The sequence below is a fragment of the Anopheles coluzzii genome, chromosome 2 (assembly GCF_943734685.1).
Source record: "Anopheles coluzzii chromosome 2, AcolN3, whole genome shotgun sequence".
Lineage (NCBI taxonomy): Eukaryota > Metazoa > Arthropoda > Insecta > Diptera > Culicidae > Anopheles > Anopheles coluzzii.
This window is the reverse complement of record NC_064670.1, coordinates 26921538-26946759: the sequence shown is the minus strand read 5'-3', so window position 1 is coordinate 26946759 and position 25222 is coordinate 26921538. Positions and strand designations below refer to the sequence as shown.

The 25222-nt window shown below is 46.8% G+C and overlaps 1 protein-coding gene across 2 annotated transcripts in view; it reads right to left on the bottom strand.

The window, feature by feature from the left end:
- The window catches only part of LOC120948892 (serine proteinase stubble), a 99870-nt gene that overhangs the window by 45343 nt on the left and 29305 nt on the right, over window positions 1-25222 (bottom strand). For both annotated transcript variants that reach the window (XM_040365730.2, XM_040365731.2), the window contains exon 3: window positions 9132-9367. The gene's annotated coding sequence lies outside the window, so the exon portion shown is untranslated. The remainder of the gene's footprint in view (window positions 1-9131; window positions 9368-25222) is intronic.

The window sequence follows — 25222 nt, the reverse complement described above, 5'->3', positions numbered from 1 at the left end:
CGTACTAAAATAAATGACACAAAATAAAACGATAAATCTTCCCAACACCCGTCTCTGAAGCATGGCTGGGGAAGTAAAATGGTTTGTTACCAGTGCTATGCTACCCTTTTCTGTAATCTCTCTCTTTTTTTTTCTTTCCCAAAGTATATATTTGCTTTGCTCAAGCTTATTCTACTCCGCACTAGAAGCTCCGTACCGGCGATGTTATAATTTTCGACCATACAACATCGTTTTGCAGATCGTTTCTCATTCTTGGACGCACTTCAAACTCGTTGTGAAACGTTGCATAACACATTACAAGCGAGCGTATCAAATAGCAACGAAAGAAGTGGAATGCAATTAGGATTAACTCAATTGGCTGTAGTCTGTGCAAGAATGTTTCCTGTATGAAACGAAGCAGAGCCTGCCCCGGAGCAATTAAGTATGACGGTAAGGGCGCCTGCACAAAATATAGATCATGTCACTGTGGTTTTTTGACAAAACGAGGTCACCGGTAAAGCCTAAGCGCTGAACCGAGAGCTAGGGCTTACTTCGGTCAATGCATCCAATGCTTACTGGAGACTTACAGGGTTTGCTAATTGATCGTCGCAAGCGTGCGAAAGGGATGAAGCAAATCGTCTCAAGCGGACATATGACACACTTGAGCGCAATCCCTCGCAGAAATCATGCGGAATGGCTTGCGCAAAAGCTGAAGGTAACAGCGGGATAACCGCCTTACCGGTACATGCTTTCTCACGCCCAGCGGACAGTGGTATGGCTTCGGGGAGCTGGCTTCAGCTAAAGATAGGGGACACATTGTTGCAAATATGGGTCCATCAAAGCTTCAATCGCACAAATTACCACTCGAGAGAGCAGGGGGGGAGGAAAGGTGAAGTAAACTTGTAATTCGATAGTAAAACGAAAGACTCATGTGCCCAGACACACATACACATAAACACACATACGGTCGAACATGGTTCAACCCACTTTCCGTTATGTGGTTTTTGGAACAAACCTGGTCTTACGTGTGTGTGTATTCTTCATAAAGAATAATTCATTTCGCAGCGCTCGATAAGCGATCATTAATCAGGGTAGCATTTGCGCACTTTTCGCGCTTGCTTTTCCCGTGCTACTCCCATTCCCGGGCGCTTTCCGGGTTATATTCTTCGACGCCAACCCGCGAATGATGGACATCATGGCGGCGAGGGCTGAGCTCGCCCATTGACAGGGTAGTAATTAATGTTGTGCGACCAATACCGGTGTTACTGCGCGAGTTACATTACGAAGTACGGCTTGCTGCTACTGCATTGATTATAAGCGGTCGGCTAAATTAGTGCAACCGTATCTGCGAGGCCCGGTGTGGTCCGGATACCATTGCCGGCGCCATGCCGTGCACCACATACACACACTCAGCAACATTGTTGCAAACCAACTCAGTGTGCGGTTTGCAGCACTGCTTAGTGAAACGTAAGAACACGGACAAGTCAGTCAATTGCTGTCGGTGGTAGCTTTTTTTATCCATCTTTAGAAGCATTTCCGGAGATTCGAGAATTCCGTTTAAAACCCCTTTTTTTAAATAATAAAATTACCGCTGACAGTTTCTCGCTTGATCGTGCATTGAGGTCTTTCGCCGTGAATTCCGTTCGGCCAGCTTTCGAATGCTCATAGAGCTGTGCTATTTTTAGAACCAGCCCACCAGAAACCGTTTTGCGATCAATGCATGACGAGCCGGCGTTTAATATTCGTAACAGATACCGACAATTAGTTCACCCTATGGTTGCTGCCTTCGAAGCGGTCCGACCGCTTGGACGCGCTCCTGCCGTTTAGCACCAGTCAGTACGCGGCCTTCCCATTTACGTCCAGCGTCTCGGCACCGTCACGTTCTTTTCACCATTTCAAAAGGGAAAATGAAGTGAAGCGTATGCTAACCAGAACGTTCTTGGCTGGCTGAGTGCGGCTTAGCAGCAGCAGCAGCGAGATCAGAAACAGCTAAGGTGTTAATTAGAGGCTATGCTGTAGAGAATTTGAAGCACCATGCAGCTCAAGAACACTTGAGCACGGTACGCTTTCTTCGCCGCACACTGGCAGTAACATTAGCACCAACTTAGGTGAACGGTGATACGTTAAAAAAACAGGAATCTTACCAACACAACCTTGACCTTCGCCCGTACTTTCTACACCATTGCTGACGTCCGTACCGGGAGCGGCGAAAATTGATTGATAGCCGCGGTGTATAAGATATTCCCTTTCGCTTCGGGAAAGAAAGCAATCAAGCAGTGTTTTTCTTTTCTTTTTTTCTATTTTATCGCCAACCCCAAACTCCCAACCGAAAGTACTGGCAAGCATTTATCGTATCTTTTTGTTGTTGTTGTTGGTTAGTTTGACCATGTCGTTTCTACGAGTAGATGAAAGAGAGAATTGAGCAATGAAGATGAATGAATTTTGAAATAATAACCAATGTTTAGTGCCACAAAAAGGGGAGGTGGGAATTCAATTATTCGACAACTCGGACCACTTCTTGGCCAACTGTATTTTGCGCGTGAAGTGTTTAATTGTACCACGGGAACGTTTATCGCTTTTCCAATTCTCCTGCGCAGCGGGTAGTCAAACAGGAAGCACCGGACACAATTAAAATGGAAATGTAAAATATGCACCAATAAAACTTTTATAAACAAGATAAGAAATTTCACTATCAAAGTTAAAAAAAATCCAGAAACAATTGCACTGTACAATGTTTGTTTGTGACAAACTAAACTGTAATCTTTTCTTATGCCATGGAACTCCACCCCGAAGTAGGTGAATTAATTTGACTGCACAATTAACCCTCCAACAGGCATGAAACCCGATAAGATTATAACCTTTCGCGCAAGCAGTTCACCACTACTAGCTGTATCGTTTATCATCGCGCCTAAGCACCGTCCTCCCCCAAAAGCTCTCCCAGACATCTCAATTATTCCCTATGGCAAGGAGCGCAAAACAAACCAATTGCAACAAACATTTCACTACGCGCATTCACCCTCCGCTGCATAGGATCCGATGCCGGAGCCACCAAGCCGCAGTCAACCAGCTCCGTTACAGTGTGGCGTGTTACCAGTTTGTTTGCTGTAAGATTTACGCATCACCAGTGGCAGCGGCTGCCAGATTCTAGCGCGTGCTTGAACTCTACAGCAGCATCCTCTTTTTATGCTTCATTTATCAAGCCACCATGCAATGATCGCGGCCGATGGTGTAATCGTAATCGCCCGGGAGGGTGAGGCGAAAAGAATCCGTCGATTCGCCTCGAACTCGTGCTTCCGTTTGACGCACATGCAGCGCGAGACGCGGACTGGTGGGCTTAGACAAAACCGATTAATAATAATTATTCGTAATTTATTACGACTACCATTATCCGATGCCTACGGAAGCATTGAATCGATTTGTGCTACATTCTGTGCGAAGGGCGGGAAAGGGCGGTAGGTGTGTGATTGATTGGATAAAATTGAAACATCCTTCCGCTCGTAACCTTGCCGGATTGCAGTGAACTTTGCTTTTCAACTTTATGTTATGAGAAATTAGAAAAGAAAAATAGTTCGATAGCAATTTTAAAACCAAATCGGTTTCCTGTTTCTTGTTTCGCCGCAATATAATTAGACCAAACCAAAGACCAACCGAACCATTAATAACGACCCACACTGCATCAACCGGGTGTAATATTCCGTTGCATTTTTCAACCTGTACGCGTGCAAGCGTCCCGGTGCGCAGAAGTTAAACTGCACCTCCCGCCGGCAAAACGGAATCAAATTGAATTAATAAATATACTCTCTCCGGTCGCAAAAGCACATGTGTGCTTCCCATTACCGAGCCAATTTACCATGGCTGTGCGGCTGTGCCTCCCCGACCGGGACACCCAAATGGCACCAAACCGCACTCACAGCCGAACCGGTGATACTGCCCACCGGCCCACGATAATCGACCGATCAAACGGACCAGTTCAAAGGATCCCAGGGCACGTACCGACGGTGTTGGCTTCTGGAAATCTAACGAACGGCCAATAAATAAATACACTCAACGATGACACTTGACCAGTTTCCCAGCCCCGGCTGCTAATGCTATGCGAGGCTAGCACTGGACGCACCGGGACGGTACTGTGGAATGCAGTGCGGGAGCGATTATGTAGCCATAGCGGGCGTGCACATGTGTACAGAAGGGTTCGCCCGCAAACGGTAGTACGCCCAGGCCGGGTCGGTTTTGGACAAACGGCCGAAGCGTTCGGTACGAACCGTGTAAGCATCTATAAAGTGAAAACATAATTGTAATTGTAAAGCATGAAAAACATAGCTCCTCATAGGTAAAGCGCAAGTGTTTCACCTTCTTCTTTTTTTTCTCTTAACATGATCTGTTTCAGGCAGCAGATATGGAATGAATGGAAAAAAAACAGAAAACATAAGACTTTTAAAAGATTGTTTTGCTCGCTCCCTCTCACGGTGGTAAAGGATGCATGGATGCATTGCTTAAACCATATGACAGTACGTGGGAATGTAGCAAAAATGGAAACAAAGTTGACATTGGCGCACGTACCGGTTGTGCCAGTAAAAAGAGCGATCGGAAAGCTTGTTGCACTTTTACGCTACGCAAGGTATAATTTTAAGAATTTTTCGTTTCTTTTGAACTATCTGGTTGATGAATCTGATTAATAATAATTGTTGGTATTCATCACTCATGCAGGCGAAATGTGGCGCCCACTCAAATGAACTGATCTACTGTTGCAGTTGCTCAAGCTGTTGTTTGTTTTTTTCTTCTACCCATCTCTACCCCCATCTACACTGTGAGAAAGATGGCACCTGATCATCATCAAAACATCGATCATTGATCACCTGTCATCGGGGGCAGTGATTCTCGTACCATCCAAGTCACCACAGCGGAGGGGAAAAAACTTGCCAACCAACCCTTTTCTTCCACAAAGCATGACATTGCCGTACGCTGGTTGAACGGCTGTTTGCCACTTATTGCATCCCTTGCACCACCACTTGCAATCGATCATGAGCAGAATGATAATTTATTTGTTAAAGTAAACTGCGATCGTACTAAAGATCGCAAAACGGGGACCGCTGGCAAACGGGGGCGAAGGAAGCGAGTAAAAAAAAAACAACAAACTTCCAACAGCCATGGGTCGCGTATCACCGATAAGGATTGATTTGTAATTTTATCAATCATGGTCCGTACCCAGGTATGGCCGGCCGAAGGAAAATAGAGGGAGGTGGAGGCAGGTACGGATCCTGTTTCACCCATCGGAATGCATTCCCCCACGCCCGGTGGCAGAATGTGACATCTTCCCAGTCCACCCGTCGTCGACTCGTTCGATCGTCGAAAAGATAATGTCATCGTCGATTGACACGTGTTCTGCGATTGGCTCTTTTTCTGCTGATTTCGGTACGAGCATGCTGACTGTGCCCGTGTGTGTGTGTTGTATGTATGTGGCTTATATCCCCGCGCGAACCAATTATCATATTCTTTTTCTGTTGCCATTTCTACTGCGTGTGGTGGTTTGATTTCGGTTTTCCACGGCGTTGCAGACGGCGACTGGTGCGTTTCACTGCCAGTGCAGCAGTTGGGTGCAATGAGCAAATGAATGCCGTTTACCGTTAAAGGGTGGAGCGGGAATATTGAGAATCTCTGCGGGTGAACTAGTTTTCCCTTCTTCTTATGTAGCGTTTACTATTCGTGTTATTTTCAATTGCAACGAGCCGTTTAGAAAGAGGTAAGATACTCTATATTATTTGATGTTTTTAGATAAATTTAAATTATGCAATCTTATCTCAACACCGTACACTCTTTCAATAAATACTACAATAAATATTGATCGTACCACAATCACTTATTGCCCAATTAAAGGCACAACTCCAAAACTAACATTCTCTAGCTAATCAAACATAAAGGGAAAAGCGTTTTCCCTTGTTGATACCCACCAGCATCGTGATTTCCGCATCAAACAGAGCAACCGAAAGCAAGCCGAGTGCACCAGTTCACCTTCACCAGAGCACGCAGAGGGCATAGGATCTTCTAAACTGACTCCCAAGCCCATTACCATAGGCGATTGCTTTCACCTTCGCGCGGGTACTTCGCTAATAGATGACAATTCAACCCGATTCGACCCTAAATAACACACCCGAACGCGCAATGTTGAACCCTTTTAGCACTTTCATTGTTGTCCGCAGCCCGCGTGTTGCGTGTTATGATTTTCATTCTTCCCATTCTCAAATGGTGCTCCTTTGACTTTCTCCCGCCGCAAAAGGTTGGGAAGCTCTGAAACTGAAGCTTACACACACACACACACCTCTTCTACTTGAGCCTGGGCTTGCCGCAAACCAAACGGAAAGGATAGTTTCGCTGCGCTGAAGCTAACCGTGGCGCCCATCAATCGTACGACTCCGGCCCGACCAAACCCCTCACACGTCACCGTTACACGGCATGGCACAATATTTAGATTCACTTTCTTTCGCCATTGCCGAACCTTAAAGAGTTACCCAATTATGACAGCGCACGTTGGCGCCTCACAAACTTCCGCCCATGTACACACTTCGCTCTGCATGGCCAAAAATGGACCATAATTGAAAATTAAAATATTGTGAAACGGTACGGTGTTGTGATGGTTCCGTGCGGGCTTCGTTGCCTTCGAATAGCAACCACTTCCCGGCCATCGTGACCATCGAACCCAACCGTGGCCCAAAGGGCTATCATCATCGGTCATTATGAAGCAAGAAATGTCTGTAGTGAAGGTTGTGTGCGTGAAGGTTTTCCCATTGCAGGCAGGCTTTTCATCACAAAACAATAGAATGTCGTTTGAACATGATTGCTGGCTTGGAAGCCACCAGTGCTCTGGTGCATTTCCCTTTCACGGATGGCCTACGTTGTGCTGTGTAAGAAGGTGCTTTACATCACAGCAAATAAGTTTAATCTTTTAATGGAGGAAAGTATGTTACAGAAATGTTAAACCAATCAAATAAAGCAACAGAACAGGAATACGGAGAAGAGTAAAGAGACTTATGAACACTACCGACGCCTAGCGGCTGAAATAATGTTTCATCTTCAATCAAATAAAACAAAAATCTTCTCTTTTCTCCCACCGTCTCACACACGAGAGAAAGAAGCACTAAACTCCCTTGGATGGATTTTGCACAACCAATACATATGGGAAACGTCTCTATTAATTGATTACTTCACTGACCATAACGACATACAATCGGTGAAAACAATCCCAACACGATAGCAATGTTTGATAAATCTCACCCACCCGTCCTTCACTCCCCCATTGCTCCCCCCTGCTCGGCACAAAAACCATTTTGAAATATGGTCCAATTTTTACGTGCACGGTCTGTTAATCTTGCCTTTCCCAGCACCACGCACGAAATTTTCGCGATCTGTCCCACTTTGAGGCGGGTGCGGGCGCGCTAGGGGATTTCTCCCATCGCGTTTCCCGCAAAAAAAATAAAAACGCATAATTTCAATTCCCGAAGCTAATTGAATATCACATTCCTGTGCGCACCTACCCGCCCGAAACCAAAACAATTCCCCCCCACAGCCCCCTTTTCAAACGATCGCACCAATCACCCTAATCAGCGATCGACTGCCAACATCTCTCCTCCGCTCCCCAAAAAAACCGAACATCAAGTGTGATGTTGCCCGTTGTGGCCTGTTTACGTAGGCCTTTGGCATGGCTCTCTGCCACCCTGAGCAGTACTTCCTTTCTCCCGAGTGTGTGTGTGTGTGTGTGTGTGTGTTTTGTTTCGGGTAGCTTTTCCGCTCCATTGGTAAATCTGAATCGGAGCAAGTTGCTGGAGCTGCGGGTGGCGGATGGGAGTGAGCATCGTTCCGGAACGTCATATACGCGCGTCAACGCCGGAAACAAGCCTCCCGCACGGCCAGCATTTGCACAAAAATTGGAACCATCCCATTGGAGCGCAGCAAAAATGGTTGTGCGCAGATTGGTGTTTGATTTTTGGGTGCTGCGGTGTGCTTTCGTTGCTCGCAAAGCGTGTTTTTTTTTTGTACTCATACATTCCACATTCGGAACAAGATCACTCGATTTTGGGTACGACATTTCAAGGGGTTTGCTTTTGTTCGTTCGTGACTCGTTTCCGTACAAGACCTAATTTCGAATGGCAGATAGCTGTTGCCAGAATGTGTCTACGATAGATCAGAAAAAGCTATACAACAACTCACCCCATTGATCGCTGGAGTCGTTTTGTCTTTCTTTTTTGTTTGCCGACAGCCCTACGTTACTTATTGCTTACCCGGGCTGATCCTCTAGAAACTTGAGCTAAGTTTTGCGTGCCACTTCCGGTTAATTGCACATGCTTGGGATGACTTCTTCATCAGACCGCTGGAGTAAGGTTTCGTGGGTCGCATGAAACCTACAGTCGGTACTCACACCAGAGCCCGTTTTGATGTTTTCGCTCGCCGTGACCGCACTAATCCCTATCAGCATCATGAGCGTGTTCGCTGTGCGTCCACTTTGCCAGCAGGCGGGAAAGTTGAACCCATTTTTGGGGCGATGGTCACGCGTACACAAACTTGTCGATTGGAAGCGTTGGCGCAGAAAAGACAGACGGCACCTCGAGGTGGACTTAACCGACCGGAGGCTTTTACGCTCAGCAGCAAACCCCGGCAACAGCGGAACCGCACTGAACGTGCTGGATGGATTTTGTGTGTGCGAATTTTTGCACGAGCCTTCGGGCGGTGTCGGTTGTCGATCGAGTTTTGGCCACCGGCCGAAACCCGAAATATTCCGCCCGATTTCTCTTTCAACACGAGCACGAGGGACAAACGCTGGCGGATTAAGTTTCTAGCCCTTCTACAGCCGTCCACGCTGGAGGTGGACTCATCACCCGGTTGCCATGGTTAAAGATTGTTTCAGTCATGTGTCAAAGTTATGAGCAGCCTTCAATCATATTCGGTGCTGAAGCTTTATCATAAATTAGATTGCCGTATGGAACGAACATTGTTTCAAACATCTTTAAGAAGAAAACACTTTCAAAGAGGCACGTGTCCCGTAACAATGAATATTATTTATACAACTGTGTCATGGAGCACACTTAAACGACATAGAAAACCTCAAACAGAAACGAAACTAACGATTCAATTCTAACCAAAACCCCACAGATAGAACCACTTACCTGGACACTGTGAAGACGAAGATGCATCAGAATATCTTCCAATGGTCTGCTGCGTTGCATTCGCCGTTCTGTGGTTCCTTGGTTTCCGTATTCACCTTGTTCAGCTTTTGTTGTTGTTTGCTATTAACACTGCAACACTCGAAATAAAAACGCCACAGCTCACACACACACGCGAGGGTGCCTCTGTGCCCAAGTGGCGAGCTGAATGTTGGACTGGAGGTGCTTTGGTTAAATGCCTGAAAGAAGAACAAGCAAACGGAGCGGTTCAAACACGTGAGAACATTTTAAGTTTCGTATGGTTTGTTTTCGACATTCCAGCCCGGAGAGCAAGAGCGTGCCCGTGAAGATGTACGCGAAGGTGCACGCGTGTAACATTGAACAGGTGAGCTTTGTGTGTGTGTGTGTATCGCGCGAGATGTAACTTTGCATACGGTGCGGAGCGTGCATGATCGAGGGGAAAGTTTGATGTCAGAAGATGGAATTTTCATACGCAAGCAGCACGTTAGGCACGCGAGCCGCCCAAGCGTGTCTAACGCCGAAATCGTGCGGCGCGCTCCTTCAAAGGGGTGGAGTCGTTGTGGCGGTTCCGTCCGACCCGGCGGACGTTGTATCGTTTATCGCTGTTTATCAAAAGTGTTTGAATGTGCTATGCATGAGAATATTTTGAAGTGCAAATTGATTTGTACGATTTCTTGAATAAAGTTGCTCAAGAGACTTTTCTGCTTTGGCAATTTTTTTTTTTGTACAGCTTTCAAGTGTCAATTAACTTCGTAATATTCTACACCATCCACCAACCATCCACGACGCTTCCTGCAAACCATCACAATCGCAATGACGCGAATGTGTTAGTGCTCTCGAGCTCATACCGGGGCACGGCAAGTGAGAACACATGAAAGCGTAACATAAATAAACCGCGCTGCATGCAACTGTACTTGCGAAAAACTAATAAAAACAAAGAAAAACGGCCCCACCACACGGGCCACAGCATCCCGGGCTTTAGGCCATTTATCGCCCGTATTGCTGCGGTCGATGCTACTGCTGCTGCTGCTGTGAAGGCAAAAGGGAGTGCAAAAAAACAGCGGAATTCGTCTGAGCAAACGTGTAACCGATACGTGAGCTCCACGAGCAAACAAAAACCCACAACAGGGGCAATACAAAAAAAAAACATGGATATGAAACGGCAGCAAGCAATACACCACCGTTGTGCTGTGTGCACAAGCGGAGGAGCAGGTTCAGCATTCCTGTGGCTATTCCCTTGGGCTAATTATAGCCGATAATTTATCCTGCACCGCATAAGGCAAACCACCATATTCTGTGTGCTACCGTAGAGGGCGATCGTTCCGTTCGCAGATGAATTATGGCTCACCATTTCATTCAGGGAAAGTGGTTTAATATTTGTAATAAAACGGTTGGACTATGAAAATGGACATTGGTATTTTGTTTCAATTCAATCGAATGGTTAAATAAATGACTTAATAAAACACAAAGCACTTTAAACGCAATGAAGATATTGAGCATACTATTTTGAACCGTTTTGTACAAAACTATTCATTCCTTCCCTTTGGCTCAACTAATAAAAAATAATATCCAATAATAAACCAATCCCATCTACGAAAGACTTCAAGCGACGAACCCTTCGAGCCGATTGCCGTACTTTCCCAGTGGCAACAATCGAGCGCGTCACACTCCGCAGGTTAAAAGGTCAAAAGATAGCAGGCGTCATCAGTGATTCACCATTCCAAACTCTGTCCAAAGTGGAAAGAAAGCAGAAAACGGTTTCTTTTTCAAGCTTCAACCCCCACGGGTAAAATCTTTATTAGCAGCACCCCCGTAAGCGCAGCAAGGCGCACTCACCAGCGCTAGATGAATTCTCCCGCACCGGTGCGGGATCCATTTGCACCAGGCCGCGATCATGCCGCATCATGGCAGCATAATTTCGGCACAGCACTTTCGGCACTGCGCGGGGCGGCCATCGGGAAAATTTGATTGATCGATCGATGCACAAGCGCTTCGAGATAGCGGATGGGATCCTCTTCCGATGTATCTCCCACCAAAGGGGTTCGATTTGATAGACTCCCTTTAGCTCGAGTGGGAGGGAAACGGCAAAAGGGCCAGAACACAATCCGTGTGCCAACACCTTCCGTTTGCAGTAAGATACACACACACAATCCCCATTAATGGGTAGCTTATGGAGTGATGAAGCGAATGTTGCATAGCACACACAAAAAACACATCTAGAGCCCTGTATTAATCGTCGATTGATCGGTAGATTGGCGGTAGTAAAATGAAATCAAAGCTAACAGAAGAAAAAAAACACGAGAAAACAACAAAAAATCCTTCAGCGCAGTTGCTTTGATCTTTGAAGCCGTACAACGCAACCCAACGTAACCAGTTTCATGCTCCCCGAAGCGCGCTGCGTTCTCTCAGCTGTGTGAGGGTGTAACTGTTACTACACACTGCAGCAACGGCCCGAAAGGTAGCTTCCTTTTTCTGCTTCGACCTCATTTTTTGTGCACACTGTTGCCGAAAATTGGGCAAATCGAGCCTCAGAATCGAAGGCAAACCCGAGGAGCCAAAGCTTTCCTACCCATTTACACTCCATCAGAGCAATCCATTAGCTGACTGGAGGTCCGTATGCAGGAGCATATGCTTGCTGGTCGGATGGTTCTTAGCGTGAAAATTGCAGTCATCGTACCAATTCTTTGCCCGCGATTCTGCCATTGTGTTCGATTTAGGTTAATCGATCGCGGAAGGAAGTACCCGATTTGTGTGGCCATCGTTGGGGAGTCGAGTTCGCTCAGCATTGATGCTGGTGCAAATGAAACGGCGCCAAGCAATGAAGCAATGCATATGACGAGTACCGATTAGATCGATTATAACATTTAAAAAACGTAAATTTATCAATTCTAATGTAAAAAAAGTTCAAAAAGAGCGTCTTTTGAATGACGTTTTCAATAAAATTCCACAGACTGACAGAACAATCCATCACAATAACTGATCCTGTCTTCCTGTTAATACTACAGTAGCCTTGCGCTTTTCCTTTCCCGCACACAAATACACACACACGCGGTGAAGTTTCCCTTTCCGCTGACACTGATTAGCCCTAATGCGTCGTTCGCCGACGGTAAGGGTCAAAAGTGACAACTGATCACAGTAAATTACCGGCCCGGATTCAACCGACAACAATGGGTGCACCACCTCCAGAACGAACGACCGCGTCCGATCGAGGCACGGAAAGAAGGTCACGTCCAGCCAATCCGGCATCTTTAACAAGAGCTATGCCTTGCCAACCGCTGGATCAGCGTCTGCCTTTTATGGCCAGGTTCCCGATCTAGCACCGGCGGATCAGCTCGCTCGCAGCAGCTCAATCAAACGTTGCTACGTGCCGTTGAACGGCCAACCATCCCCCGTCTGCCTGTTGTGCCCAAACCACATTGACAGCAAACACTGCGTTGCGGTAGCAAATGCCGGTGCATTATTCAAATGATTTGCCCTCCGCGTGTCCCACCCCGGGGAACGCAGCGAAAGCGCCAGCACACGGGATCGAGCTGCCACAACACACCACAACACAACGGCACACACAGCATCATCATAATGCACCCGTGACTGTCACGTATTCATCATCAAGATAGAGAGGTTGCAGGGAAGCCGGGCGGACTTTTACTCCACCTTCAAGCGTACCCAGACTCGTACAGCATGCCGCCAAAATGTCTCTCTAGCGCACCGAAGAATGTAAAGTGGCAGCTCGAAGAGCGGATGAATCTTGAAAGGCACCGAAGAAGAGACATAAACCCGGTGGGTTTTCTTATCATCTACCTTTGTGCAACAAAACAAAGCATCCCCCGCTGCTCTCAATGGGAAAATTGGGGATCAATGGTGGGGGGGAAGGGTAGTGAAAGGAAAGCCGTCAACTCCAACCATGCTGTGCGTACGTGATGAACATAGATCAAAAATGTGTCAACTTTCAACCTAGCCGTCTGACGAGTCGGGCGTCTGTCAAGCTTGGGTGTGTGTTTTTTGTGTCCGCTTGGTTGGAAAACGACGGGCACACAATGCGCTTTGAGATTCACTTTCACACTCATCTGCCAGGTTCCTCACACAGTGCCGATAACTGCACAGCATCGTTAAGCGAGAAAGACAGACAGAGCTGCACTGTGCACTATTAAAACAGCAGGAAGGGAAACAAATTTGCAAACGAAAGTGAAGGTGCACTGTCTAGCGTCAGTGTACGCGGTTGCTGTAATGAGCAATACAGTTGCTGCGCTGCACTTGATGTACGAAAGTTACCGCGTTGCACCGCTTCAGTGGAAAAGTGAAGGTGAACTTTTATGTGAAATGAAGAATGATTTGGCCTCTGTCACAATATTTGGAATTATCTTTTGAATGCTCTAGTAAAAAGCTCATTTCACAGTTTAAAGTTTAAGTGCTTGAAGGCGCTCCTCTCTAATCCCCGAACCCAAACCATGTCATCGTAGCAACGAAAGCAACTTTGTCCTTAACCTCACTAACCCAACGAGCCGGAAAATGGTCCATTAAATTGACCCTTTTGCGGCCGATGCATTTCTACAGCCTGCTACTACTGCGGAAGTCGTCCCAAATCAAAACGGAATCGTACTGATGGCAATAATAACCCCTCCCTGCCTTGCTTTCCCAGGGCATTACCATCCATTTAGCATACATTTTAACCCGCGCCCATAAATATTTCATTGCACCCCACACTCCCGCACCAATAGAAAAGAGTACGTTCCCGCGGTCATTCGTGTAAAGCATGGTCACCATGCCGAGCAAAACGGGGACAATATTTTTGCATTGCACCCTTTCCACCTCGCATGTTCACCAGCGCGTTTCCCTAGCGCGAGGCAAGCTCGTGGTCAGCTTTATTGCTCGAAAGGGTTTGCGCGTTGGCACTGCGCAGGAATATTGTTTCCCTTTCGGTACATCGAATGCATTCCGCCAGGATTCAACCCCCTATTCGCTCGTAATGCACCTACGGCCACCCTCACTCGCAACTCGCAAAAACCTACTTTCATCCTCAAAACAACACAACACAGGAAGGCTTGCACGCCCCGTTTTGGCTTGATTTACGAGGCAAAGGTCCCATGGTTCCAAACTCCCACCGCCCGGATGAGCTTGTTCCACTTCCGAAAATGTCTTGGCCAGCCTTAGTCAGCTGTAGTCAGCGGCGGTGCATACCGGGGTGACCGATCTCGGCATCGGCGTGCCGATCGCAATCGAAACAACAATCTGGCACGATCGCTGTCCGGAATAATGGTGATGCTAGACTAATGCCGTGTGCACCTATCTGATGCTGAACCAACTTCCTTGCCCTGGCGCAGCGAGCAAACCTTGTATGGAAAAAAAATGGATGCAAGAGAGAGAGAGAGAGAAAGAGAGAAAGAAAAGGGAACCTTCTCTCTTGCCCAGCGCAGGGATCGCTACTGCTCTATTATCGGGCAGGATTGCGTTTGATGATTCTTTTATGCAAATTTCAGTACGCGGCGGAACACGACCGGAGCATAGAATCGGTCGCCCACAGCAGGAGGAAAAGAAAAACGTTCGCTTTCGTTAGATGCACGATGCGCTCTTTCCATGCAGAGGGGAAAGATTTATTCACTCAAACAATGCGTAGCAGCAGTCTTTTAGCATTCAAAAAAAAAAAAAACAATGTCCATTGAAATAAAGCAGTCGCGCATCTTGGTCTGACCGGTCTGCAAGGACCCGTAACGTAGTCAATATGTTAAGAGGTAGTCAATTTAGCTGACATGTGAGTATCGGTTTCATTTTGCATTCATTCGCATTCGCTTTGAAAGCTTATCATGAGCGCACATTTATTTATTGGCAACTTTCCACCAAGCTAGACATTTGTCATTCTTTTTAGATGAAAAACGAGCTGTATACCGGCATCATAATCTCTTTTATATACCAATAATGAGTCATAATTGAACATATCTATGTAGTGCATTTTTCTCCAAAAAATGAACAAGAAACGTTATTCAATCCAGACTAAGCAAACGTGCTCTGCCAATACCGAAGCCGCCTATCGTTTATTCTTGTCTAATAGAAGATTGTAAAATGTTTACTGCCACACATCAGAGCCGAAAGCGCTGAAACTAGAAAGCGTGAAATTGATAATTTCTCTTTCCTGCTAGGCTGTCGGGAACTGTTCTCCTCGGGCGTGTTCAAATAAAATAATTGCCTCAATTTAAAGCTGTATTAATTTGATCGCTTTGTTTGGATTATTTCAAGCAACAGATACAAGGGATTTGCCTGACAAACAATTCTTGGAAATTATTCGGTGCACACACAAAAATAATATTTTGAATATAATATTTTGGATTTTGAATAAAGAACATACATAAAATGGTTTAGCAAATCCCTAGCCTCTCTTGGGTTTTTTTTCGAAAAATTAAACTAAAATCATGAAAGTAATAATCATCTTGAAGTGCACCCTTAGCGCCCTCACAAACTATACCAAAATGTTGATCAACAGCAAAACAATAGATCCATTGTGATAGTTCTTCGCATAGTTACACTCCATTCCGAACTACGAGCGAGAATCTTATGCATAGGTTCTTACCGTATCTGTTGAGCTTTTTCTCACGTCCCGCCAAATGGAAAGGGAGAAATGGAACCATAAAAAAACTAACCAAAACAAAACAAGCCGCCTCGTCCCCCTCTCATAAGAGTAACCGCTGCTGGATGCTATCTGGAGCAGAGAGACACTCCAACACAAAACAAAACCTAGAAGAAAAAAAACGGGACCACTAAACAAGGCGCCTCAGGGATGGTATTGTCTAGCTGGTTTACCTTCTCCCCGGCAACGGCAAACTTGGTTCACGATTTGACACTATCGGCTTCGTGATGATACGGGAGCAGTTTGCCGCACAGCAGGGGAAGGTTTGAGGCTTTCGGAAGGCTCACGGAAGAATTCAATTCCGATCGATAATAGATGATGCATTTCCATGCTGAACCGATTAATTTCAAACCCTCCTTTTCCCTACCTAGGTTCGAAGCCAAATTTCATGCCCAGTAGCAATATCAGTCGGCCATGGTTATGTCGAGCGATCGAACCATAAATTAAACACCGGCCTCAGGCGGCAAGGCAGGTGAACTTTGCATAGCGTTACAAACGTACCCAAGGCAGCAGGGGAGCAAGCGAGATGGAGCGTAAAACAGCGCCACATGCAGTCACGACGGTGTCACGAAACGGGCGTGAATCGGCACCGAACTGGGGTGTCGAAACAAATAAATCAATTTCTATTAACTGCTTTTGATCGTCGTTGGCAGCGTTTTTACGAGGCAAATGTCAATGCTAGTCAATGAAATTGTTTATTTTTTAAATGGGTATTTTTCTGTCAGAGGAGCATTATTAACCCTGTAGTATTGTGGTATTTGCCTTATTTAAGCTACATCCTTATAACCATGAATTCCCTTAACTTTTTCTATTTGTTTAATAAAGCCTAAATCAATGGGATGGTAGTTCACATTTAATTATACACATTACGTAGCATAAACTGTTTTGCTACAGCGCAGTGCTAGTTACCAAAGTCGATGGTTTAATTATGACCACCCAGCGTTCGGGTCTCGGTTTCAGCTCAGCAACGCAACGGCTAGTAGCAAAGTAATAACGATAACTGCTCATTAGTGGCAGCTTAAGCAGTTTTTCTCAATCAATCAAGGTCAGTAAATATGTCATCAGATGTAAATCCTGTTTTGCTGCACGAAACCAGCAGGAAAGCGGCTGATCCTTCCACGCTGGTACAAGCTGCTGGCTGCTTCAGAGAAAATGACATATCCACACAACAACAGCCACAAAAAAAGGAAATACAGTTCGAGCTGCAGCCTTTAAAAAAGCCTTTAAAAGTCATAAAACAAAACCTGTACATGATGCGACTTCCACTACTCGTCTGGTTTCCTCAACATGCTCATTACGCACGCTGGACGGCAAAACGGCACACCGGCTCACATACGCCAAAGCTCCCTGGCCCGTTGGCCCGTTCTTATCACATTCAGTGCATCCCAGTTAATCACTCAATTATCTCAATGCAGCAAGTTCCTTGAATATGGCAAAAGCGTTGCCCCATGCTGCCGAGTTGTCGTTTTATTTTCATAGTTTTTTTTCTTTTGCAACTTATGTCCGATGGCATGGTCCCAGCAAACATGCCCGTACCTTTATCACACAAATTGTGGCCCCAGAGATTGGTCGATGGGAGATTTTATTTACATGTTTTTCCTGCACTGCTGCCGTACGAACGTCGTTTTCCCTTTGCAACAACCTTGATAACAGCGGAGTGAAGCATCTAATTAGCCAGCAGCAGTCGGGCGCAGTTGTGCCCTGCCCGGACTGAGGGATCGGCACTCTCCCTAGCCAACCAACCATCAGGCGCGATTCGATTAAATGATCAAGACAGAATAAAACAGCTACATTGTGACTCGTCGCCAGCCACGACAAAGATGATGCCGATGACCAGAGGTCGGTGACAACGGCAAGTCAGCACCTGAGCAGCACGCTACCGCCGTGCCCCCGTGCTACGAGCTGCCACAGAGGTACGTCGTTTGATTATAGGTATCAGACGACTGGCCAGGCCGGTAACGCCAGGCGCATCATCTCGTGCATGCTAAAATGTGTATTCGCAGGCAAAAGGTAATTAATGGATCAGAGCAAACGTAAAAACAAGAATGAGAAAAGGTGCTTAATTTCCTATTTACACACACACACAAGCGCGCGCGGGGGCACGCAAAAACTGCAACGCCGGTGCCCAAAACAATGCCGAAGGAAATATGGGAAGGCTGGAAAGAACAGTCGCGTGTAATCAAATTATCACACATTCTTGGGGGATGGGTAGTTCACAGCTATAATACCACAGGTGGAGTAGCAAAATAACAGGACCTAAGAGGTGGACGGTTTTGTTTCGATGGCTGAGAGTGGAAGCAACATGGCAACGATCTTTTAATGATCGCACACAAACACACAGATCACAATAGAACCTGCCGGGGAGGTGTTGATGGAGAAAACAGTTCGTTTCACACCACAAATGATAGAGGACCTTAGAGGTGCTTTTTGTTGTTGTTATCGTTGTAATGACCTTGGCGTTTTTATCCTTCCTGCAATATGACATGCAAAAGAAATAATCCTTCCGTGTGTTGATGTGTTTAACATTATGCTAATATGTATACTCATTATTAGGCAATATATGCACTAAATGCTAAGCGTAGTTGCATACATTCTGGCGAATTTCGTAACTGAATTCGTTACAAGAAATCAAACGATGCGAATGGCGCAGGCTTCGTTCCCATTTCGATGACACCAATAAATTAAACTGACTGCAAATAAACCCTTAACACGCATTACCCACCCGCCAACAGCTACCCTGCGCTTCCATACCTTCCTGCGCCAATTCCAACGCAATGCTGCGCTCGTACACTGCTATCCCACAAAGAAGGTGTGCCAGGGGTCAACAGCCAGACGGCGTGTACCAGCAATCAAATGACAGCAAATCAGCAGCAACAGCACGGGAGAGGTAATATCGGTCGAAATTATTATGTGGTAATCGGTCCCAAATTACATCACCCCGAAATTGCACCAGGTGCTGCCTACTTACGAGCCCTTCATCTCCAACCCCCACCCGACCGGGCGCAGAATGCTGACCGCATTGCTAGACACATTTCTGACACCACATCCGTCCGCCCGCCTTGGTCGCATTTACCGTGGCGGTTAGGACCGCCTCATCTCGCCTTCCAGGAGCATCGCTTTGTGCGCCGAACAGTTCTTCCACCAGATAGTGCAAAACCACCGTGTGTGTGTGTAGCCCAAATTTTCATCTGCGCTTCTCCTTGGTACAACTGCCCCTACCGCTCACACACGTGGAATGGTTTTTCATTTTGGCCAACTTTTCACCACCACCATCACACTACGAACACGCACACCAGCACCAGCACCGTGCTTCGAGCGTGGTTTTTTTTCTCCCCTCTCTGGCCAGTGTCTTTCGCACACGAACGCGTCCCGCGTTCCCTCTGCTGCCGGGTGGGTCTTCCGGTTGCTCCGGAGCACGAGAAACAGCAGCAGCAATTTGGTGTGCCCCGAAAAATCCATTCCACTGTACCAGAAGACTCCAAAGACACGGGGAGTTGGCAGACGCTCTTCGGCCGACAACCGCAGCAGAGCACCGGGCAAGACGCACCGGCAATTATATCCGAAATCGTATTCCGATTCCGCGGTCTCTAATCATGTGTTTTCGCCAGTTTTACCACCTGCTTCTGTCTGTGCTCGTGTGCCCGTGTTTTACGAACCGTTCCATTGCACCCACTGTATGTTTCCTTATTAAACATCCCTATCAACGTGTGTGTGTGATCATGTGCTTTTGGATTTGCAAGAGTAGGCTCCCGTTTTTTTTTCTGTTGTACACCACAGCACCAAAAAAAAAAACGTTTACATAACATTCACCGAAATATCTTGCGATCATTCAACCCATTCTTCCTACCTTTCGGCACAGCAGCAGGAAAGCAAAGGTTCCCTCTGTTTTACATACCGATCCCTTCGCTCGGATTGATTTTCGTGGTTTCTGTATTTTGTTGTTCTTGTTTTTTTTTTTTTTTGTAACGCAAACTTTGTTATTATCACTAGCATCATCTTCATTATTCGCTCCGGTCCGTTGCCCGCTTCGGTAGCTCGAAGGAAACTCCTTCTAGTTCCCTGCAAGCTCGGCTCGGATTTGCGAATTCATTCACACAATTTTTCCACTCCTTACCACGGCCAGAGAAGAGGAAATGAAAAAAATATGCGAAAAATCCACTTGATTCTTTGTGGTTTCCAAACGCACCTATCCCCTTTCTTCCCTTTAGTGGTGCATACAAATTGCAACGTTTGCAGTGTGTTAAGCCAACTCGCTAACGATTGCACACAAACACAAACCGAGCATTATCATTATCTCGCAGTTTCAAATGCACTTTTATGTCGTTATCTCTCTCTCTCTTTGTCTTTCTCTTTCTCTCTCTCTCTCTCTCTCTCTCTCTCTCTTGCTCTTTATTTCTCTTTTCCTCTTTCGCATCTCTTCGTCTTTGCCATTGCGCCATTGCGGTCAAGGTTATCGGGATTGGTTGGGTTGTATGATCGTCACCATCTCCAAAGGTGACTTTATGCAATTGCCGTTGCATCCGGCTGTAAGTTTTTTTGTTTGTTCGCTGCACACAATCTCCTTCTAGCACATGTGTTGGAAGTCTTCTTGCGTGTGTGTGTGTGCCTGTGCGTAGCAGATTCGTGCAACGGAACGCCGGATAATTGCCTAACTTTCTCACAATCGAGAATGGGCGCGCGGAACCGGGCATCAGCCGAACCGAACCACTGGCGAAAAATCAACATTGAGGGCATCGGCGGTAACATTATGCGGTCAGTTACCTTCACACCCGAAGCTGCATACACATATTCTGGTCGATTGTGAGGGAACCGTTGCGGCGGGTAGTGCAATGTTGTGTTATGGCGTTATCGCGTTTGCAATCTTCTAGAAAGGGCCATTTCATCTTGAGGCGATGGTAAAATTATAATACAGCGGATCGCGAAGGAGAAGCAGGAAATTATCTTTACCTTTCGTTACCTTCCATTTTAGAGGCTTTACAAACAAATGACATGAATGCATTAAGGTGCGTTTAATTAGGTTTTTGTTGACTTTGGTTCGGCTCCAGTGCGATATCAACTTCATTAGAGCGCGTAAGATTAATTGTTGGGACTGGCCCGTTGTCATCGTTTTTCCATTACTCTTCTTCGACACAAAATTGCTTAGCAACTGCGACCGTTTCCCCGAAACAAATTATATTACTTTCAATTTTACCCATTCTCTTAGTCAAACCGTTTGTACAAGCGAAGCTACTCCCTGTCAGCTGATTTCGTGCGGGCTCATACGACGTCACACCGTCCCGGCGCAGTCCAAGATTGAAAGTAAAAGCCATCCCGCGACCGTTCCCCATGGACGAGTAATTTCGGTAAGTTCAGAGATCACTGCACAGAGCGGCGACGCTGGCACACGTTCACCGAACCGTACGGATGCCTTTTTTTGTACCTCCCGGAACGCACCGCGATTGCGGAACACACGTTTCGATAGCAAACGCCAAACTGCTGGTCCAGCTTGCGCCTGTTTCCTCCGAAACTCCGATAGCGTCAAGAAGCAGCCAGCCCGAATCGTACATCACGATTCATCAATCATTCACCACCACGGCCACCGAACGGCCCCGGAGGTCAATTACGAGAAAACGGTTGTAAAAATAAAAATCGAAAAAAGCAAAGTGTTGCGCTCGAGCTGAGCGGGGGGATTTCCATTCTTACCCAGATGCTATCTCACTTTTCTTCCTCGCCAAGCCGAAGCGTAAGGGTTTCGGGAGGGAGAGGTTTGATGCATCGATCGAATTTAAGGTGCACAGATAGCAAAAGCCGTTTGCGGTCCGATATTCATCAAAAGACCACCGCCACCGGTGTACGAAACAGTTCCAAATGTGTTTGCGCTTACCGTGTTCAAAACAAGCTTCAAAAGCTTTTTCAATCAATTTTCCCCCGTTTAGGTTAAGCTAGCTGGCTATGCGCATGTGCACATACAGCGACGCGGCACATTGAATGTTCACATTTCTGGAGCAGACAAATTATAAAATGATTATCAAAAGACCGAAAGCGACCTCAACACTGTTTTTTTTTCTTTTCGTTCCTTTTGTACGAATGGCACCTTTCCTTGCTGCTTGCTATCACGAAGTCCAACCGTGCCCGGAAAAGCAAATCCACAGCCATTGCGCTACTGCCTACACCAGCAGCATTGAGGAAAGTCCTCTATTATCGTGAAAGTTAAGGCATTTTTGTTTTCTAACCCACCCGCCCGATGCGCGTTACCGTGCCCGCCTGGGTGGGGCTTTATCGGGCGTCCGAAATGGTAAACTGTGACGCTATCACCTCTTCAAACTGACCGCTCACTTCCGACGTACGAACGAATGAGGCAGATGAATGAAAAGATTGACTGCAAGATCAACCCGAAATGTTCCCAAAATACGTCACTAGCTGTCTGATTGAAAGGTAAAATGTTTTGGTGAAACAAACTGCCAGCTACGATCGCTTTAACGTATTACGCACATTACCGAACGTTATGCAAAGAGCCGGGTGCTAGTAGTCTTTCTTGTAGATGGAGAGTGACTACTCATAAACATACACTTTTTTCCTACCTAAAAATTGATAATTATCACATCCGTTCCGGTTCGGGGGATAGCTTCACGCTGATTTTCAGCAAACTTCTTACACGCTGTTGAATCTGGCTACAGGGCACATGCCACACGTGCCAAACGACGTGTAATTACTTGTATGCATACTGGACGAATTCGAGCGAAACGGCTTACCTGGAAGAGGATAGAAAGCGAAACAAAAATAATCATGAATCTTGGGTGTTTGATTACAGTCATTACGATAGAACAAGGCATTAAATGAACGATTATGACGCAATTTGTATGCGCTTCTATGTTTTACGGTTTAATTTTGGGACGCACTTTTTCGCATAATTTTTGCACAAAATCGTACGCCAATGGCTAGCTTTGTTTCACACGATTTCATCCGTAAGCTTTCCACTTTCGAGATACATTTGCCCGTGATTGGAAGGAAGTGGCGCGCAACCAAACTGCAACAGCAAACTGCAGTTATGCAAAAGCGATGCCAGCTGGCACACATAAATCCTCCGTGCCCGTAAATGGAGCGATTGCAGCAGCAGCCGGGAAACCAACAAGGACCTCGAAACCTTTCACTCCATGTTTGACTGGCTGACTGGCAAACCTTTTGCTGACATCCCACCCCGCCCCGCCGCGAGACCGGTCCGGCTCGGTCCCGATGTAGATCACGGCCAGCGGTCTCTGGCGGCTGGCGTTCTACATCCATCGATCCATCCCGCGTCCGAGGGCCTAAATCATGTAACGGTGTTATGAAAGGAAAATCTTTTATTTATTACATCGTACCGCGACCTCTAATGCCGCGGAAAACCATATTGCTATATCGCGCGTTTGTCTGTTTCTGTGTGTGCGTTTGTGTTGGCCACCCATACCTAAGGTTCGGCTCACACGGTATCGGCACACGGGACCGCATCGCGATCGCAACTGCCCGACTCAGAGCTCGGCAGAAGAAGAAGGTCATCGCGTTGGTACCGCGTGTGTTGGTAGTTGGTTTCTCTCCCCCTCTGCACCGGAATCTGGAAACTAGGTCTTCTCAACGTCCCAGTCAATCCCGTGCCAACGGTTCGTCCAAACCACCAAAGTTGAGGTCCGAAACCGACCGAACGTAAGCACCACGATGGCGGCAACGACGCACTATTTGTTTTATGCTGCGTCTTGCAGAACAAGATCACGCGCAATTGGCGAACGACTCTGCCAAGCGGTGGATGATGCGGCGTCTGCCGATAGTGCGCAGGGGCACACACACCGGTTGGGCACAAGTTACCGCGCGTTCGTTATCGCGATACGCTAACCGTCCCATTTGCCGTTAGCTTTCAAGCTCGCTCGCCTGCACAGCCCTCCCAAGGCAACCCCGAGGCGGCAGAATCGTTTTTCGCTAATGCCAGCGTGTGCTAAGAGGACTAACCGGCACGTCAGGAGTTACACACACACACGCTGTAATTTTTCTGTGATGTTCAAGAGAAAACTGTAGCATGCATGTGAAAATGAACAAAGTGTTATGTGCATTTTTTAACAACAGAAAGGCAAAAATATTGGAAAATTAACATCGTTTAACGGACAAATATGAACATTTTTAGAACCTACAAGCTGTATCATTTTTAATATATTTTTATTCTTTTTATCACTGACACTTCCATGTCCCGCAAAATACATTTAATATCAACAAACTAACGCTGTATCGTAGCGTAAAAAATCACTCCACCACCTTGGTAAACATTTTCAAGCGTTACCTTTACGCAGTTCCCAACATCGCACCGATCGCCACCGATAAGCATCGCGTTACGGTCCAAATGCCAGCTGCGTACGTGCATCCCCACGCGCATCATCACGGCCCCCCCCCCCACGCACATGTGAAGGGTTCAGACAACAAGAAAAGGGTTAATGCACCATACCGTACCGTAGCTTCTCTCACCTCATGATCACCTGTAGCGCCCCATGCGAGCCGGAACCCGTGCGGAAGAAGCCTTCACCGACTCACCCTCGAAATGCACACCATCCCGCGTAGGGATCGGCAACCCTGTTCCATCTGTTTTTCTTTCCCTCCCAGGAGGGGCCTTTCTCATCCACCTTCTCTACCACCACCTTCACCATCAGTGGGCCTCTGTACACATGTTAGATTAGATAAATCAACAGCCGTAACAGCGGCAAGAATGCGCAAACGGGGAGGAATAATTTCGCACATCGCGCGATCATCAACGATCGGTGCGGTCTTTGCGTGCGGCGGAGTGCGCAAACCAAGCTGTGGTACAAAATTACGCAACCTGCCCGGTGCGATCGATAACGCATCGGCGGTAATCCACCCGGGGGACTTTGGGACGCGCCAATCTCGATCGACGATCCCTGGTGGCGCGGAAGGGTTCCTCCGTGCCAGAGCGGCATTTTAGGTCAAGCAGGAGTAGATTTAAGACGGATCCCCGTGCTTGGGTTCCGTGCTGATTCCGCACTGCCAAACTGGCCGCAGGGAATTCCTACACCAGCCCTACCAGCCCCTACCAGACGGTGAATGCGCGCAAACCTCATCCACAGCAAAGCCGCAGCATTGCCACTGGCCATTGGCCTTTGGGCAGGTGGAATGCGTCGAAGTGGAGCAGAGAAGAAGAAAAAAAACAACCCCAACGCAGGCAGGCTCGGTGCGATTCTCACTAAGCAGACTGATTTATCATCGTTCCGTACGCATTTGCCGCGCAACCGGGAGAAAGCAAACGAGGTAAAAACAAATTTAACACATACACACACACACACTTAGATTAATATAAGTCGAGAGGAATAAAACCTACCAGGCCCTTAAGTAACTGTGACAGGATGGAGGGGAACGGGCGTCAGCTCGACAACGAAGGAAGGGTGGAAAGAAACAGACGTCGTACAACTGCAACACCAAGCAACAAGGCAAGCAGCAAGGTGCATCT